Source organism: Sinocyclocheilus grahami, unplaced genomic scaffold (genome assembly GCF_001515645.1).
Source record: "Sinocyclocheilus grahami isolate Dianchi unplaced genomic scaffold, SAMN03320097.WGS_v1.1 scaffold1525.1, whole genome shotgun sequence".
NCBI classification, from domain to species: Eukaryota; Metazoa; Chordata; class Actinopteri; order Cypriniformes; family Cyprinidae; genus Sinocyclocheilus; species Sinocyclocheilus grahami.
This window is the reverse complement of record NW_015506704.1, coordinates 327,947-328,429: the sequence shown is the minus strand read 5'-3', so window position 1 is coordinate 328,429 and position 483 is coordinate 327,947. Positions and strand designations below refer to the sequence as shown.

The 483-nt window shown below is 48.7% G+C and overlaps 1 pseudogene; it reads left to right on the top strand.

Moving 5' to 3' along the window:
- Positions 1-483, top strand: part of LOC107570954 (dimethylglycine dehydrogenase, mitochondrial-like) — a 39,368-nt pseudogene that overhangs the window by 25,104 nt on the left and 13,781 nt on the right.

Sequence of the window (483 nt, the reverse complement as noted above, 5' to 3'; positions counted from 1 at the left end):
GTGTGTGTGTGTGTGTGTGTGTGTGTGCTGATTGAATCATGATGTTTCTCGGGTGGGTCAAACCAACATCAGTCATATGTTGACCCCACGGGGGCGTGTCTACGCTGAGGTCACAGTTACCCAGACTGCACCTGGAGAGTTTCTGCTCATCACAGGCTCCGGATCAGAGCTGCACGATCTGCGGTGCGTCTCACACACACACACACACACACACACACACACACACACACCAGTAACTATTACTACAATCTTGAATAGCTGAAGGAGCCAGTGTGTGTAATGTGAGAATATCTGGAGTGTGTGTGTGTGTGAGTGAGAGCGTGTGTGTTTGTGTCAGTAACACAGTCTGGTTTCTGCCCCTTGTCTCATCCAATCAGGAAACAGCACACTGACACCTATGAATGTAAAATAATGCCTAAAAGATTCACACACACTCACACACACACGCTCTCTCACACACACACACACACACACACACACGCT